Genomic DNA, 19,827 nt, shown 5'->3' with positions numbered 1-19,827 from the left:
TTGGTACCGGGGACACAGTACCTCAATCAAGTCTCTAGTTGCCTCTGAATTAACGGTGGATACCGGAACCACGTTTCTCACTGCCCAGGCTGCCAAGGCCTGAGTTATCTGCTTTGCAGCAGGATGACTGCTGTGATATTTCATCTTCCTCGCAAAGGACTGTTGGACAGTCAATTGCTTACTGGAAGTAGTACAAGTGGTCTTCCGACTTCCCCTCTGGGATGACGATCGACTCCCAGCAGCAACAACAGCAGCGCCAGCAGCAGTAGGCGTTACACTCAAGGATGCATCGGAGGAATCCCATGCAGGAGAGGACTCATCAGACTTGCCAGTGACATGGCCTGCAGGACTATTGGCTTTCCTGGGTAAGGAGGAAATTGACACTGAGGGAGTTGGTGGTGTGGTTTGCAGGAGCTTGGTTACAAGAGGAAGGGATTTAGTGGTCAGTGGACTGCTTCCGCTGTCATCCAAAGTTTTTGAACTTGTCACTGACTTATGATGAATGCGCTGCAGGTGACGTATAAGGGAGGATGTTCCGAGGTGGTTAACGTCCTTACCCCTACTTATTACAGCTTGACAAAGGCAACACACGGCTTGACACCTGTTGTCCGCATTTGTGTTGAAATAATTCCACACCGAAGAGCTGATTTTTTTTTGTATTTTGACCAGGCATGTCAATGGCCATATTCGTCCCACGGACAACAGGTGTCTCCCCGGGTGCCTGACTTAAACAAACCACCTCACCATCAGAATCCTCCTTGTCAATCTCCTCCCCAGCGCCAACAACAACCATATCCTCATCCTGGTGTACTTCAACAGTGACATCTTCAATTTGACTATCAGGAACTGGACTGCGGGTGCTCCTTCCAGCACTTGCAGGGGGTGTGCAAATGGTGGAAGGCGCAAGCTCTTCCCGTCCAGTGTTGGGAAGGTCAGGCATCGCAACCGACACAATTGGACTCTCCTTTGGGATTTGTGATTTAGAAGAACGCACAGTTCTTTGCTGTGCTTTTGCCAGCTTAAGTCTTTTCATTTTTATAGCGAGAGGATGAGTGCTTCCATCCTCATGTGAATCTGAACCACTAGCCATGAACATAGGCCAGGGCCTCAGCCGTTCCTTGCCACTCCGTGTCGTAAATGGCATATTGGCAAGTTTACGCTTCTCATCAGACGCTTTCAATTTTGATTTTTGGGTCATTTTACAGAACTTTTGTTTTTTGGATTTTACATGCTTTCTACTATGACATTGGGCATCGGCCTTGGCAGACGACGTTGATGGCATTTCATCGTCTCGGCCATGACTAGTGGCAGCAGCTTCAGCACGAGGTGGAAGTGGATCTTGATCTTTCCCTTTAACCTCCACATTTTTGTTCTCCATTTTTTAATGTGTGGAATTATATGCCAGTATCAATAGCAATGGCCTACTACTATATTTACTGCGCACAACTAAAAGCCACCACAGGTATACAATGTAGATGGATGGATACTAGTATACTTAATGGATGACGAGTGACGACACAGAGGTAGGTACACAGCAGTGGCCTACCGTACTGCTATATACAGTATACTGGACCTGGTGGACACTGTCAGCAAACTGCTAAACTAGTCTAAAAAAAGGCACCACAGGTATACAATGTAGATGGATGGATACTAGTATACTTAATGGATGACGAGTGACGACACAGAGGTAGGTACACAGCAGTGGCATACCGTACTGCTATATACAGTATACTGGACCTGGTGGACACTGTCAGCAAACTGCTAAACTAGTCTAAAAAAAAGGCACCACAGGTATACAATGTAGATGGATGGATACTAGTATACTTTATGGATGACGAGTGACGACACAGAGGTAGGTACACAGCAGTGGCCTACCGTACTGCTATATACAGTATACTGGACCTGGTGGACACTGTCAGCAAACTGCTAAACTAGTCTAAAAAAAGGCACCACAGGTATACAATGAAGATGGATGGATACTAGTATACTTTATGGATGACGAGTGATGACACAGAGGTAGGTACACAGCAGTGGCCTACCGTACTGCTATATACAGTATACTGGACCTGGTGGACACTGTCAGCAAACTGCTAAACTAGTCTAAATAAAAGGCACCACAGGTATACAATGTAGATGGATGGATACTAGTATACTTTATGGATGACGAGTGACGACACAGAGGTAGGTACACAGCAGTGGCCTACCGTACTGCTATATACAGTATACTAGACCTGGTGGACACTGTCAGCAAACTGCTAAACTAGTCTAAAAAAAAGGCACCACAGGTATACAATGTAGATGGATGGATACTAGTATACTTTATGGATGACGAGTGACGACACAGAGGTAGGTACACAGCAGTGGCCTACCGTACTGCTATATACAGTATACTGGACCTGGTGGACACTGTCAGCAAACTGCTAAACTAGTCTAAAAAAAAGGCACCACAGGTATACAATGTAGATGGATGGATACTAGTATACTTTATGGATGACGAGTGATGACACAGAGGTAGGTACACAGCAGTGGCCTACCGTACTGCTATATACAGTATACTGGACCTGGTGGACACTGTCAGCAAACTGCTAAACTAGTCTAAAAAAAAGGCACCACAGGTATACAATGTAGATGGATGGATACTAGTATACTTTATGGATGACGAGTGACGACACAGAGGTAGGTACACAGCAGTGGCCTACCGTACTGCTATATACAGTATACTGGACCTGGTGGACACTGTCAGCAAACTGCTAAACTAGTCTAAAAAAAAGGCACCACAGGTATACAATGTAGATGGATGGATACTAGTATACTTTATGGATGATGAGTGACGACACAGAGGTAGGTACACAGCAGTGGCCTACCGTACTGCTATATACAGTATACTGGACCTGGTGGACACTGTCAGCAAACTGCTAAACTAGTCTAAAAAAAAGGCACCACAGGTATACAATGTAGATGGATGGATACTAGTATACTTTATAGATGACGAGTGATGACACAGAGGTAGGTACACAGCAGTTGCCTACCGTACTGCTATATACAGTATACTGGACCTGGTGGACACTGTCAGCAAACTGCTAAACTAGTCTAAAAAAAAGGCACCACAGGTATACAATGTAGATGGATGGATACTAGTATACTTTATGGATGACGAGTGACGACACAGAGGTAGGTACACAGCAGTGGCCTACCGTACTGCTATATACAGTATACTGGACCTTGTGGACACTGTCAGCAAACTGCTAAACTAGTCTAAAAAAAAGGCACCACAGGTATACAATGTATATGGATGGATACTAGTATACTTTATGGATGACGAGTGACGACACAGAGGTAGGTACACAGCAGTGGCCTACCGTACTGCTATATACAGTATACTGGACCTGGTGGACACTGTCAGCAAACTGCTAAACTAGTCTAAAAAAAAGGCACCACAGGTATACAATGTAGATGGATGGATACTAGTATACTTTATGGATGACGAGTGACGACACAGAGGTAGGTACACAGCAGTGGCCTACCGTACTGCTATATACAGTATACTGGACCTGGTGGACACTGTCAGCAAACTGCTAAACTAGTCTAAAAAAAAGGCACCACAGGTATACAATGTAGATGGATGGATACTAGTATACTTTATGGATGACGAGTGACGACACAGAGGTAGGTACACAGCAGTGGCCTACCGTACTGCTATATACAGTATACTGGACCTGGTGGACACTGTCAGCAAACTGCTAAACTAGTCTAAAAAAAAGGCACCACAGGTATACAATGTAGATGGATGGATGCTAGTATACTTTATGGATGACGAGTGACGACACAGAGGTAGGTACACAGCAGTGGCCTGCCATACTGCTATTTACAGTATACCGGACCTGGTGGACACTGTCAGCAAACTGCTAAACTAGTCTAAAAAAAAGGCACCACAGGTATACAATGTAGATGGATGGATACTAGTATACTTTATGGATGACGAGTGACGACACAGAGGTAGGTACACAGCAGTGGCATACCGTACTGCTATATACAGTATACTGGACCTGGTGGACACTGTCAGCAAACTGCTAAACTAGTCTAAAAAAAAGTCACCACAGGTATACAATGTAGATGGATGGATACTAGTATACTTTATGGATGACGAGTGACGACACAGAGGTAGGTACAGCAGTGGCCTACCGTACTGCTATATATAGTATACTGGACCTGGTGGACACTGTCAGCAAACTGCTAAACTAAAATGCACCACAGGTATAGGAATGTAGATGGATAGTATACTTAATGGATGACGACACAGAGGTAGGTACAGCAGTGCACTCTGCACTGTACTCCTCCTATATATAATATTAATTATACTGGTGGTCCCCAGTTTCCACAATAAAGCAGCACACTGTGAGCACAGATATGGAGTGTTTTTCAGGCAGACAAATGTATACTGGTGGTCACTGTCAGCAAAACTCTGCACTGTACTCCTGCTATAGCTGCTCCCCAGTCCCCACAATTAAGCAGTGTGAGCACTCAGCACAGATATATCATGCAGCACACTGAGCACAGATATGGTATGGAGCGTTTTTTTCAGGCAGAGAACGGATAAAAACTAAACTCTGCACTGTACTCCTCCTAACAGCTGCTCCCCAATCCTCCCCACAATTATAGTAATAAACAAGCACAAGCAATCAAATGAAATCAACTGTCTTCTGACTTCTACTAAACGGAGAGGATGCCAGCCACGTCCTCTCCCTATCATCTCCAATGCACGTGTGAAAATGGCGGCGACGCGCGGCTGCTTATAGAATCCGAATCTCGCGAGAATCCGACAGCGGGATGATGACGTTCGGGTGCGCTCGGGTTAACCGAGCAAGGTGGGAGGATCCGAGTCTGCTCGGACCCGTGTAAAAAAGGTAAAACTCGGGGGGGTTCGGTTTCTCGGAAACCGAACCCGCTCATCACTATTTGAAAGAGCCTTAAATTTGCAGAAGCTGTTATTCCATGTATAGCAACATATCTACAATTAACCAATTGAAACATTGAAAAAAAAAATGCAATCCAAATATGCTTTGAACATTAAATAAAGGTAAACTCTGATATATAGGCTAATGCTCAAGATTACAGGACTCTACAATTGTTGAAAAAGGTGCTCTGTGATATTCTGCAGGAAAATCAAAGTAAGGATTAAGAGCTCTCACATATTTAATCCACTTACAGGTACTGGGTAAAATCTTTGCCTTCAGAATTAATAGGTCAGAGGTTCAAAGCTACTATCAGTTTATGTATTAAAGGGCAGTTGTAAGGATAATGTTGATGATGATTAGTCCCTTAGGGAAATCACTTATTTGTTTTTCAAGGTCTCACTCCAGGTATTGAAGCTTTGTTCCTATTCACTGTTTCAGTTCACCAGACTATGCTTTGTCCCTGGCTGAATGACTTATGCAAACTAATCAGATGATAACTTTAAATTGACACCTACAGACAAATTAGAGTGCATCCTGCTACCTACGTATGATAATTATGGTCCCATGAGATGAAGAAACCTCAGACAAACTGTCATGTCATCGCACTAATATATGAATTGTTTTTATAAGGCAGCTATTGCCATTCAATGTGTTTAGTTGTAGATACAGTAGCAATCATTAAATATCCTTTTGCACACACATACGTAGTTTCAAACCTTATCTTGGTCTATGTGTAAAATCATAATATCTTAAATATTGGATATCTAAAGCTGGACATTATCTATTTGAAATTTGCATATTAAGCACAGATACCATTGCAAACAGATAAATAATATAAATATAAGATTGCTATGAGATTTACAAATATCCCCAGCTTTGCTTTTTAAAACAAAACTTTATGTCAGGTGCACACATGGATTCATACACAGAATATGGAATATGATTTAAGCTGCTCTTCTATGCAAAAAGATTGTAATACAGTATATACAGTTCTGAGTATTTTATGGAGTGGTTAATATACATTTGTACAGTTACTAGTGATGAGCGAATTCGGTTTTACTCGGTTTTACTCGGTTCTCAAAACGGCATCTTATTGGCTATCCAAAACACGTGACATCCGTGAGCCAATAAGATGCCGTTTTGAGAACCGAGTAAAACCGAATCCGCTCATCACTAACAGTTACTGTACAATAAAAAAGGAATGTAGAAAACTAGAAACCATTCCATAGCAAATCGCTGCAGAGTATCGCTTCTGTTGTACTGCATTATTATATAGATTACTTGGTAATTAACATTTGTACATCGCCATACAGGAGGTACAGTACCAGGCATCTGCTTCTGAACTACAGTGCTTTATAATATCTTATTTTAGATAAAGAGGAATAATTAAAGCGCATTAATTTTTGTCAAGTCCTAGATGGTTGGTATGTTTGTTTAAGCCAATTTATTGCGAGCCCTTTCATTGGTAGTGCACTGAAGGTTGTCTGCAATCATTGCAAACACATGTCTGGCATTGTTGAGGCTGTATGCCAATGAGGCTGTACAATGCACATTTATCTAAGTGCACATTTCTCAATGTGTAAACAGATTTTAAGCACAATTTCAGCATTACATTGGCGTTAAACTGAAGGCGCACAGAAGCAACAAATGTGAGCTAACAGACTTTGCTTACAACTGTATGGACTGGCTTTTTATTTTTCAAAAACATCTGACTGCACAATTGCATCAGTGTCAATTTGCCTTTATACCTCTGAATGTTCTGACCATTGCTTTTTTGCCTAACCTCATTTTCTCACTTCTTAGAAGGCCGACTTTAATAATTAATTTCTGCACCCATAAAATCACAAATCTACTGCATTGTCTCACGCATACAGCTACCATCCTAACTTGCTGTTTTCTTCCCCCAATTTACCTCATAAACACCATGAATATGTTTTCTGCAACTCCCCCCACACTCAGGGCTGGCTACACGGGGTGGTCAAAGGGGACACCTGTACCATGCCCTAAGGATCAGAGGGGCCCCAAAGATATGCCACTTAGTGCCCGGTATGGATGTAAACTGTCTTGTCCAAATAGGGCAGCGAGCTGTAGGCAGTGTGTGCGCAGCCTCAGAGTGACAGGAGTCTCTCACACACAGTGACTGTGATGAGAGTGTGCGCCCGCTCTTCTGGGTCCAGCTCTGTTGCAGGCAGTTAAGGGACATGGCAGCAGCTCCACTGGCCAGGATTCCCGAGACCTGCACCGGCCTCTTCTGGTTGGATGTGAGGGGCGCATGGTACCTGCTGCGCGGTGTTCGGGTCTGGATACTGGGGAATGCAGTGCAAATGAGTCTCTCCCTGGGAGAAGAGTGGATTGGTGAAGGGATACAGGGCTTTAGGATGGGGTAGGGGAGCTGGGAATGCAGCATGGAGTCACTGGGGAGAGACAGACTGTGGGGTGTGTAGGGGAGGAAGGAGAGATATACATATTTATATATGTATATACTGTAGATAGATAGCTAAATAAATAAATATATACATTTATGTATTAACAGTTTCTTATATAGAGCAGCAAATTCCATTGTGCTTTAAAATATATGTATAATCCTGGAGGCCCCAGAGATATCACTGTACCGGGCCCCAAGCTTTTTGTTGCCAGCCCAGTCAAGACTTAGTGTCTATTTTATCCTTTATTCTGCCATCTGTTTCCATCTCTAACTGTCACCCATTCTTCTCCTCCACCCCCTCCCCTGTCAACTTTTCACCCCTCTGCTTCCCTTCCCCACCTCTCCTATTTCTCCATTTTCATTTACTTCTTTCCAATCTTGGTCCTACTACCCCACCACTAAGTCCTGCTTCCTCCTTCCTCTCCATCACATCACCTCACCTCCCCTCTTTTCTCATCACACTAAATTCCTCCTGCAGATTTCATTCCTAGCTCAGGAGCTAGTCTCCATCACTACTCTCTCTTCATATCTGCCATTCAAATTAATCTCACCTCAACATCAACCATGATAATCTCATTCACATGTCTCATCCACTATGTTCCTCTCTCCAGTGCCCTCCGGAATGTAAGATATGTCTGTACTAAAATCTCTCTGCACGTGTTACTTCTGCCCCACCTGCAGTGCAACATGGTGTTGCCTAGTTGCTTGCTATTTTGCTTTACTTACAAACATGAATCAGGCCCATTTTTAGGTGCTGTGGAACTCTTGTGGCGCCATATATAAATAAATCATAATAATAATAGTTTATGTAAAAAGACTGTGTGCTAATAAGCTCTTAATTGGATATTTAATGCATAAATAAGTCTATTAAACTAGGTGACCCCCACAATTAAACATTCTGCCAGCTGCAGTGTCTTTATGTCTTGGGATGGTAGCAGCAAATGCTCACACAAACACATTGGTCGGGATGCACAAAGAAGGTGGAATACATTCTACCAGACTTCACACTAACATTGCAGTGGTACTAATCGCGTATGCACTAACACATAGGATTAGTACTGCAAAGGACAGTTCTTCTCTGTCCTTTGCGATGTGCTCCCATCACTGGACTTCCAGGTATCGGCCATGGGAGTCTATCTGTGCATGCACAGAGTGACGCAGCATCCACAGGGCATGCTAGGAGGGACCCGTTCAAATCCCTCTCAGAGCACAGTGCGGAAAGAAGTCCATAGGCTGGCGTTACTCTCTGCACCAAAGTCCCAGGATGTGGGGCTTAGTGCATATGGAACAGCGGTAAAACTCCTGAAAACAGAGTTTTTATTGCATTTTTCTTTTAGTGCATCCTATCCATAATCTGTACCGTAATAGCATGCTCATATTCAAAATAATCATGTTATCTCATATAATTTTCGTTGTTAATACATTTTATCTCTACATTGCATCAGTCAATATAAAAAAAAATATACAACTGTTTCTATAGCTTAAAAATATATTTATAAGGGACAACTGAACTGAGAGGAAATTTCAAGACTGAAAGTCACAGACAACTTGTATCATTTCAGAAAGCTGCCCTTCACTCCCTTAGAGACTTCATATGACTTGACTGAGGTTGTCTTAATCTGTTCTTTGCACACACAAAGAAATAGATATTAAACATAGCCCATAGTGAGACTTATTGCTTGAACTACAAAGCATGCCAAGCTTGCCTTCTTCCAATAATATTCCTAGCATAACGTTGCTGTAAATTAAAGTCAAATAATCTTACATGAATAAATAAGTTTAGAGATACAAATGAGATCAAACAAATTCATAATTGCTATAAATTAGAATTAATAAAAAATATCTGACATTTTTAACTCATATAATGGACAGACACATCTACAATGGTACACGTAGGACATTAATTGTGAATAGTCTATATCATTTGGGCACATCTATAAGCCAATGACTACAATATAATGACAGTGAGTAAATGTTTATTATACACAATATAAATATTACACAAAACACAATTCTTTTGTCCCATTTCTTGTAGGTAGGTATTTTCGACTCATGCTCTGGCAGAACTAAATAATTGCTCCACTCATTATTTGCTTACATCAACATTGGTGTTAGCATACTACAGTACACTATAAAAGAAAATAGCAGGGCCGTAACTACCTAGGGGCCAGCGGTGCGCCGCACACAGCGCAAATGTGCTGAGGGCGCAGCCGCTGCCATCTCACTTTACCAGCACTAACTGAAATGGATGTTACCAGAGGGGCTCCCAGCTTCAGTTAGCTGTTTGCAAGGCAGCATCAGGTGGCCGGCGATAGTGCTGCTGTCAGTGCTGTGTGTCCTGTGTGTTCCCGGGGAAAGTTATTGTTGTACCTCACTCCCTCTGCTGGCTGCAGTTCCTGGAGTCTCCCCTCTGATTGGTGCCCAGGGTAAGCTGATTTTTGTCCTGCTGGGCTCAGTCAGTCAGTGTCAGGCTGATGTTCTTGGGGCTCCGTGGGGAAGAGGCAGGGAGGAGAGAGGGGCCATGGTGCTATGTATGTATTTATTTATTTATGTATGTATGTACAGACGGGTGGTCTTCAGTATGCCGACTGTTGGGATCCCGGCGCACAGTATACTGGTGCCGGAATCCCGACAGCCGACATACCGACACTTTTTCCTCCTCGTGGGGGTCCAGGACTCCCCTGGAGGGAAAATAAAATAGCGTGGTGCGCGTAGCGCACCACCGTGCCCGAAGCGTGGTGAGCACAGCGAGCCCGCAAGGGGCTCATTTGCACTCGCCACGCTGTCGGTATGCCAGCGGTCTGGCTCCCGGCGCCGGTATGCTGGTCGCCGGGAGCCCGGCCGCCGGCATACCATACTACACCCGTACAGACTAGTACTGTATATGTGTGTATGTAAGTACATTGTCTATGTATATGTACAGACAGTGTATATGTAGGTGTGTACAGTGTGCATGTATGTATGTATGTGTGTACAGTGAATATGTATGTGTGTACAGTGTGTGTCTATGTATGTACAGTATGTATGTTTGTGTGTACAATGTATATGTATGTGTGTACAGTGTGTATGTATGTATGTATGTATTTATTTATGTGTGTGTACATGTATGTGTGTGCAGTGTATATGTATGTGTGTACAGTGTGTATGTATGTACAGACTGGTACTGTGTATGTACAGTGTATGCGTGTACAGTGTATGTATGTATGTATGTATGTGTGTGTTTATATACAGTGTATATGTATGTGTGTATGTACAGTGTATATGTATTTCTGTACAGTGTATATGTATGTATGTACAGAGTACATGTATGTGTGTACAGTGTGTGTGTACGTACATACGTACGTACGTACGTACGTACGTACGTACGTACGTACGTACGTACGTGTGTATAATGTATATGTATTGTATGTATGTACAGAGTACTGTATGTGTGTGTATGTGTATGTAAGTACATTGTCTATGTATGTACATTGTATATGTATGTGTGTTCAGTGTGTGTGTGTGTGTGTGTGTGTGTGTGTGTACAGTGTATATGTATGTGTGTACAATGTATTTGTATGTCTGTATAATATGTATGTGTATGTACAGTGTATATGAATGTGTGTATAGTGTTTATGTATGTACAGTGTATATGTATGTATGTATGTACATACAGTGTATATGTATATATGTGCAGTGTATATGTATGTGTGTATAGTGTATATGTGTATATACATGGTGTATGTGTGTACAGTGTTTGTATGTATGTGTGTACAGTCTGTGTTTATAGTGTATATGTATACAGTGTATATGTATGTGTGTATAGTGTATAGGTACAGTGTATATGTATGTATGTATAGTGTATATGTATATATGTACGTACGTACGTACGTACGTACGTACGTACAGTGTGTATATATGTGTGTACAGCTGGGCCATAGTTGCCTACCCTCCCACCTTCTGCGGGAGACTCAGGTGGAGTTTCCCGCTGCCCCATATTTTACATGAATACTTTACATGAATTCCCCCAAATTAAATTGCAACATCCTTAATCAGGATTGCACAAGTGTAAGTCCATATACGACAGGGTGGATCCTGGATGAGAGGACTGGGTCATAAGCTTTGACACAAGAAGCAAACCCTATCCACGAGCCTGCTGGTTCCCCCACCCACCTCCTGACCAAAAAACATCTGACAAGAGCCGTCAAGAAAGGACCCCTCTGCCCCCATCTAGATCACTGCTGCACTGGTAAGTACTGCTTATCTCCTGCACTTCCCCAACTCTGTGGGTACACGCCTGCTTTACCGACCCTCCAGACTTTAATGTGTAAAAGGAGGCTCTCCCTGTCATAATGTGAAAAAGGGGACCCTGCCTGCCGTAATGTGTAGAAGGGGACTCTGCCTGCCGTAATGTGTAAAATGGAGCTCTGCCTGCCGTTATGTGTAAAAGGGAGCTCTGTCTGCCGTTATGTGTGACATGGGCTCTACCTAGAGCAATGTGTGTAAGTGGCGCTACTGTGCGGCGTAATTTGAATAATGGAAACTACTGTGCAGTGTACTATGAATTGGTATTATTTGTGGCCACACCCCTAAATTTATTGCGCGCACCTGCGGCGCGCACTGGCCCTGCATTAATTGCAATGGGGGGGGCGCGCCAATGCTGTTTCTTGCACACAGCGCTAAAATGTCTAGTTACGGCACTGTAAAATAGGATAATCTTTCTTATACTTAGATTTTCCAACTAGGAAGAAACTACTAATTGAGACCTAAGTAGCAATTATATTTTTTTGTAGACCCCAAGATCTGAATATTTTATATGTACAAGTAGATAACAAATATTGTATTGGCTAAACTAGTGTCACGAGTCATTTGGGTGCCATGTTTATTACAGTCAGGAACTCACAGTAAAGGGGCCCATACATCAGCAATCGATTGGGGCAATTTGCAGACGATTGTGCAAAAAAATCTGTAACGTATGGGGTTTACAGATCGCACAAATCGATTAGGATTGTTAAATCAGGTTTTTCAACATGTTTAATTTCACAGATAAATTGGGACTGTAAATTGCTAGTATATTGGTAACAATCTGCAGATCTGCAGACCGTTTCCAGTAAATTGATGAGTCTTTCAGGATCGGCAGATGTTTAACAAAAAACGATCTGCAAATCATTGAAACATATCTGTAATGTATGGGCAAAGTCAGATGGATTGTAAAAACAAGAAATCTCAGGATGTGAAACAATAAATTGTGATTGCTGATATACTGGTGGGTTCAGTATGATTTGCTGATGGACGGGATGCCGGCTGTCAGTATACCGACAGCGGCATCCTGTCCATCAGAATTCCAACAAACCCCCAGTAATCCCCGTAACCCTCATCTTTTTCCAACCCTATCCCTCCCATGTGGGTGCCTAACCCTTACCCTCCCCGGTGGTGCCTAGCCCTAACTATCCCCGCATGGTGCCTAGCCCTCCCTTCCCCACTGCCTAAAGCTAACCCTTCCCACTTGATGCATAACTTTAACCCTTAACCCCCCTTCTCCTGACTAAACCTAAACCTCACCCCCCGCCCGGCAGGACGCCAGCGCGTCCCGCTGTGAAGACAATCGGGATGGTGGCTGTCGGTAATGTGATGCCAGCATCCTGAGCGGCGTTGGTATGTAAACGCTGGCATTGCATCCTCCCTCGGGATCCCGGCATCGGTATATTGACTGCCGGGATCCCATGAGTTGGGAAGCTAACTGCTTCCCATATGGGCCCCTTTAGAATTCTGAACAAATTCCACAAAGAAATATTTTATGTTTCCTGCCTATAGCTTGTCAGGCCAACAGATCATGTAAACACTGAGTTCAATACTCTCAAGCCTCGCAGAGCACTCCTCTGACACTAGTTTAGGACACTATAAAGACAGATTATCAGCCATAGTTAAGATAATTTACTTTAGGTGAAGTTTTATAAAGGTAACTGTAGAAATAAGATGTATAAGCATGACCTGACATATATGATTCAACTTGACCATTTACCCTAATGTTCTGTATTAACAAGATACAGTGGCACACACAGCAGTTGGTAGTGCAATTTCAGTAGAGCCTCTGCAACTGTTATCAATTCTGTCAAAGCTTGGTCCTATTAAGTACTAAAGCTGTGGGTCCGAAACTCTATCCTCAAGCCACCCTAACAGTACAGTTTTTAAGAATATCCATGACTGAGCACAGATGATTCAATCAAATTGACTGAGGTGCTAATTAAGTTGTCTGTGCTCAAACAAGGATATCCTTAAAACCTGGACTGTTGGGGTGCCTCGGGGACTGAGTTTGGGAATCTCTGCACTAAACAATGCATGCAATGTTCTTAAAAAATGAACATTACCCATCAGTGATGTATATTTTATCTATAAAATAGTGTGAAAATGAACAGGATTTGCTTAGAAATGTTATTCCCTCTGAGATATTTAGTTCAAGCAATGCAATTAGTGTATTGCAGTTTGTTGTCTCTTACATTAAAGTATTAATAATAAGCAAGTACTGTACATGTTGGGGGAGTGAAAAAAAATTGACTGACCCACACACCTGACCTCAAAGAATCACATAGCAAAGACAATCTTATTACTTTGAAAAACAGGCAAACAGTAAAGTGTTTATTCTAAATTTAATTACTTTGATTTAGCCAGTCAACACACTTAAATAGTACTAATGATGTGGGTCCCAGCTTGAACTCATTTCACATCTCACTGAGGAAAAAGTCTCTTGTTTTTTTCCTCTTCTTACCTAGAATTTTCTTTCTTGTGTATTCTATTTAACTCATTCAGTGCTAGAACTCATCCTGCTCAAACTCTTAAAGACAGTTAAAGATGAGGCCTCGTGTTTGTCCCAATGGTGGTATATGATTGTCAAGAATACCGGAACTGTAGACAAGGTTGCTTTCATAGTTACTTTTCATCAGAAACAGCTTCAGTTTAACCCTTTCCCTAGTACAATGAGTTCTTTCAGTTTATATTAGAGAAGTGCAATAAGTGCATTCTCCCCACTGAGGGGGATATCCAATTATCCCCGGGAATACATCGGGTCCGAAATACGTCCGTTTTTATGAATTTTTTCCATTGTTTCACCGATTTGTTTTTACAGGCTATCCAGATGGATCGCCTGTAAAAAAAAAAAAAAAAAACATTCTCCCGAAAAACACACAGGTTCAGTGAAACCTGTGTGTTTTCGTGTGAAACAGCCCCGTTTTCAAATGAAAATGGGGCTGTTTCCGGGGATTCTGCTTCATCTGCCGGAGGCAGGTGAAACAAAATCCCAGATAAGCCGGTGTGTGTTGCGGCTTATTGGGGCTAATTAGTTAGCCCCCTAGCGGGACAATTAGCCTTGGCAAATTACCGTATATACTCGAGTATAAGTCGACCCGAATATAAGCCGAGGCACCTAATTTTACCACAAAAACCTGGGAAAACGTATTGACTTGAGTATAAGCCTAGGGTGGGAAATGCAGCTCTAGCCGTACACAGCCCTCATAGTGCCAGATATGCCCTCATACTGCCAGATATGCCCCTATAGTGCCAGATATGCACTCATAGTGCCAGATATGCCCTCATAGTGCCAGATATGCCCCCACAGTGCCAGATATGCCCTCATACTGCCAGATATGCCCCCACAGTGCCAGATGTGCCAGATATGCCCCACAGTGCCAGATGTGCCAGATATGCCCTCATGCTGCCAGATATGACCCACAGTGCCAGATGTGCCAGATATGCCCCACAGTGCCAGATGTGCCAGATATGCACTCATAGTGCCAGATATGCCCCGTCAGTGCCACATATGTCGTCCCCCCCAAGTGCCAAATATGCTCCCCCAGTGCCAGTTACTTACCCTCCGTCGCTCCCGCACTGTCTTCTGAAGGAGGGACACGGAGGGCACAGCGCACGCCTCTCCTGTGTCCCTCCTGCGTCTCCGGCGGCAGCGACGTGTGTGTGTTAAATGAAGTGCCGGTTCATGAGCCAATCAGAGCTCACGAACGGACACTTCATTTAATAGATCCGCCGCTGCCGCCGGAGATGCAGGAGGGACAAAGGAGAGCTGCGTGCTGTGCCCTCCGTGTCCCTCCTTCCCACTGACTCGAGTATAAGCGAGGGTGCTTTTTCAGCACAAAAAAAAGTGCTGAAAAAGTCGTCTGATACTCGAGTATATACGGTACTGTGGCTAATTGGATATCCCCCTGAAACTGCAATAATTTCAACCCCTGTAAATATTTTATAAAGAGATATTAATAAAAATTTGCTAAGGCACATCACTTTATTTTTTGCTGAATGAGGTATATTATAAAACAAAGAATTGCAGTAAAAAAAGCAATTTTTGGAAATCTTAAAAAATATCAAACACGATTGTGTTATCGGATGCTTTTTTCTGCAGTTGCACCTTCAGCTTTACTTATGTTTATGAGTTATTATACTGTAGCTAGTTTATGTTGATGGGACAGATTAGGGCATTCTATGATGAACGTGGATGAGCTACAGTGACAGTAACCCACCTATTTCTGCACCCAAGTCCAAAAATGAGACTATTTTACAGGACAATATATTCTAATATACCTCAAGGAATAGAAGTGTGTATTTTTGTTAAAAAAGGACAGTATAATTGATATAACCTTACAATTACTGTGCATACAAATTCCCACTCAGACGTCCAATGTTAACCAATTGCACAAATCCGCATACAGTATATCTGCATTGCAATAACCCCTGTCTCCACATTCACTAGTAAAATAGTAATAATACATATATAGGAAGGAGCATCAGGAAGGTAAAGATTCCAAAACAGATTATGGAAAAGATAAATCAAACCTTCTAATAAGGTCTAATTGAAGTTTTTTTCAGATTCTACCTATCATTTATCTTGTACATTCTATTCCAGATGGAAGTATGGAAGTCAGTCATCATTTTCACATTTTGGGTCTGATTTATCAATGAGTTTTATCATATGCAGCTAGTTTTAAAACTTGGTGCGTATGATATATGGTGCTCCAGCCAATCCGCACCTATCTGTTATGTGTTAGAAAAATGACAGTTGGGAGATAATTGGCTGGAGCACCATTTATCATATGCAATGAGTTTTAAAATCCCCGCTCCTTTTAGGTGCCCCACAAAATAAAACAAAAGAAAATTACAATCAAGCTTTCTTAAATTGTTTCCTAAAGATAGAAAAAAAATAATCAACTCCCTTTTTTTTAAGTTCTCCTTTCTTTTTTTTGAAGTGGCAATCATTTACATGGAAAAACCAGGCTGCTTTTGCTATGTAAATGATTGTCACTTAAAAAAACAGAACTCTCGCATAATCTCTCACTTCCTGATTATCACACCCTATTACAGTGTGTCGCCCCCATATGCCTTTTAGTGGAGTGGAGTGGGATTTGCCAAAAGATTTTCATGTCATTACAAAAATATCTTTATTTGGAATACAGTCATAAAATCTAAAGATGCATGATGTCATGATGTCTGTAAAACATAGCATATGAATTAGAATGGTTTGAAGTATTGAGAATAAATATTTACTCAACACAAGCAGTAGTTTTATGGGTCAAACCAATATTTATGAGAATGCAGTATTTGTACTTCATGCCATACTGTTATCCCACATATATCAATAATTCCTAAAGAATCAATAGGTTGAATATTGGTTCAGCATGCAAATGAATGCCTCCACTGTGGCACAGTATGTGACAGTTAAAAAATAAAAATTATAAAAACTCTAATAGAATACAGTATAAGTTAAATGACTGGATACATTAAATGGAAAACCATATGTTAGTTTTAGATTATAAATGTAATATATTTGCTTTTCATATGTTCCCATGTAATGTGATGAGAATGGAACCATATTTAGTAATAGAAATATATCAAATCCATATTTAAGAAATACAATAAAAATTGTCATTTGCTGAATAAATTTCAAACCGTAATTTGCATGTATGTTTAAATTTAGCTGTTAGTGAATTGAATCCGTATATATATTTGAATCCAAATCTTGCTAAAACAATTACTGCCTTTAGCCAGAAGAATCCATTTTGTACCTTGGCAAAACCATGTTGTGCTTAAGTGCAACACATTTAAAACATGCAGGAGCAGTGGCATAACTAGATATTTGTAGGCCCCATAGCAAAGGTTTGTAAGGGCCCCTATGTACCACCTAAAGGTGAAAATGTATATGCAGTTGCTCATGTTGCTTTGACAGGAAAGGTGGGCTCCTCTCAGCTCTGGACCCTATAGCTGATGCAGCCCTGCACCTATGGTAGTTACATCCTGGTGCAGGAGGCATATCACGTCCAACATCATGTCTAAATCCCAGTGCATAAACCTGCCCAATATTTTTGTGCTACATGCAAAAGCAGCCAGTATTTTCTATGCATGCAAAATAAACTAGTTGGTTTGTCCAGGAACAAATGTGAATGTGCTCTATTTGTGGCTCTTATAATTAAGCCCATCCCAAACCAAATAACCAATTAGGAGCCACTCTAATATTAATTTACAATTCATCAGCCCAGTGCCAGTACTTTTGCCAAGATATACTGAAACATCAATTAATTACTTATATACATGTTGTAAAACACAGTGTAAGAAAATCAACCCCAGGCATTGTAACACAGTGATCAGATGCATCAATGTCTTAAATGTTCTCCTTCTTCCCTGCTGTGACATGTATAGCCACCTTATGTACTAGTCTCTAATTCTCAAAGAGCCAGGCAGCTTCTCCAACACCCTGCATCTCTTTCAGAGAAGGAGTAAGCCTGAGGTTACATGTGTGCCACTTGGCTCCTATTCAACCAGCTGTGCACAGCTGCCTGTGCTTGTTAATAACACACCAATGCCATCTTCCAGATTATTTTACTAGTTTGCTTTCAAAATTAATTTAAGACATGTTATAAGTGCATAAGACCAAATTCTATAAGTGCATAAGACCAGGGGATCATTCAGGTGCGGTGGCACCTGTGCCCACCGTTGCAATGTACTGATTTTTGGTACTCTGTGCATGCATGAACGGGACCTGCATCATAGGACGCAAAGTGACAGCAGACTGACAGTGATTGACAGTCTGCTGCTGTCTGGGGGGTGGTGACGGCCTCCATTTGTGAGAACAGAGGCATGTTGTCATCGTTTAGAGGGTGGGAAGATGTAAGGAATCTCAGTCGTAGGATGGAGATTTTCTGGCCTCTGCAACAGGTGGCTTATACAGCACCATGAGTGCCATATGCCACCCGATGATGGGAGAGAGATCTGATATTGCGTCCTAGGATGCAGGTCAGATCACTACTGCAGCAGGAGGTGCCTGCTTATAATAGACACCTAGTGCTGCATCACCATACAGGGCTATCATTGCTGCTTTCAAGGAAGCGGCAGTGATAGCAACTCCAACCACATCTGAATGACCCACCAAATTAGCCGGCATTCGTAACAACCAGATCTTTGCATTCATAGCCTAACTTTCAGTAGATCGATTATAGATTGGTTGCTATGGATTTCTCTATATTTAAGCATTTTTATTGTATGTGAGCATGCAATTACAGAACGAAAATTGGATGCTATTCAACTAGCCAACAGCACTTCTGTTAATGACTGATTTAAAGACCATCTTCTTCTAAAAATTGTAAAATAGTCTAGTAGACAAAAGTAAAACACGTCTATTAAAATGTGTCCTACGGTATGTAGAACATTTTGGAAACAATCTGTTCGTAGAAAAATATGTGTTTGTACTATAACTTGTTTGTAAGATGTGCTGTTCAAATTCTTGCTGAGAAAATCTCTTGTAATATTTGAGCAAGATAACCTTTGATAGCTTCCCAATTCAATATTGTTTCAAATAGATTTTTATGTTTTTGCCTTCCCTGTGCACTTATGAAACACTGAACATTTGACTGTTCCTCGTTGATGCGGTGCAAATTTGTACTTTTTGCTAGTTTACATTATTTGAGAATGTTCCTTCGGAGATTCAGGTCTGTGGATGTATACACTTGGGGAAAGCTACTTTTAGAAATTCAATACAAAACAAATCAGTCTTTTGAAACAAGGTTGTAATGTATTGGCCAGTCTGTATTCTGCTCTGAAATTCCCCTGGCTATTTGATCCAGTTATGACATTGATAAATTGCTAGCACTCCTTGAGGGTACAGAAGCATTATTATGATAGCAAGGCCTAATACCTGGTGTGTTCTAATATTATCATGATCTTTACCGAGCTGTCATTTTTCACTTACAGAATGGATCAGATTTTTACAAAATTAAAATTATACAGTAGATGTGAGTAATAAATTAACATTTACAAATCACAGATATTTTTGAGTGAAGCTTAGAGACAAGTTACCATTAGAAATACAGAGGATTATTCTTGTATAATAAATGAAATAGAAATATATAAATGTGGTACTGTATAAGGACTGAGACTATTCTAACTGACATGATCTACATAAATAATCTATTGATGGGA

At 41.6% G+C, this 19,827-nt stretch overlaps 1 protein-coding gene across 7 annotated transcripts in view; it reads right to left on the bottom strand.

The window, feature by feature from the left end:
* The window catches only part of LINGO2 (leucine rich repeat and Ig domain containing 2), a 2,057,065-nt gene that overhangs the window by 147,582 nt on the left and 1,889,656 nt on the right, over positions 1 to 19,827 (bottom strand). The gene's annotated exons all lie outside the window — the stretch shown is intronic.

The sequence above is a fragment of the Pseudophryne corroboree genome, chromosome 1 (assembly GCF_028390025.1).
Source record: "Pseudophryne corroboree isolate aPseCor3 chromosome 1, aPseCor3.hap2, whole genome shotgun sequence".
NCBI classification, from domain to species: Eukaryota; Metazoa; Chordata; class Amphibia; order Anura; family Myobatrachidae; genus Pseudophryne; species Pseudophryne corroboree.
The sequence above is the reverse complement of the archived record's forward strand: the minus strand, read 5'-3'. Positions and strand labels throughout refer to the sequence as shown.